This window comes from Penaeus monodon, chromosome 15 (genome assembly GCF_015228065.2).
Source record: "Penaeus monodon isolate SGIC_2016 chromosome 15, NSTDA_Pmon_1, whole genome shotgun sequence".
NCBI classification, from domain to species: domain Eukaryota; kingdom Metazoa; phylum Arthropoda; class Malacostraca; order Decapoda; family Penaeidae; genus Penaeus; species Penaeus monodon.
Genome location: NC_051400.1, coordinates 38,306,163 through 38,306,449, shown reverse-complemented (window position 1 = coordinate 38,306,449; position 287 = coordinate 38,306,163).

The window sequence follows — 287 nt, the reverse complement described above, 5'->3', positions numbered from 1 at the left end:
AAAAAAACGAGTAAGAAAACCAGAAATAGGTAATTTAGAGAAACAAGGGAGGGAAAAAACCCAAAAACGAGAGAGAGGGGGCAATGGGGATTTGGAAAAAGGGGGTTTAAGGGGGGGAGTGAAAGGGGGGGAGAAGGGGAAAAGCTGATGATCAGCGGGAGGGGAGGGGGAGGGGAGGGGAAAAAGGGGGGGGGGGAAAGGGGGGGGGAAGAAAACCGGGGGAGGGGGGAAGGGGGGGGAAGGGGGGGGGGGGGAGGATGAGAAAGAAGGGGTTTAAGGAAGGGGGG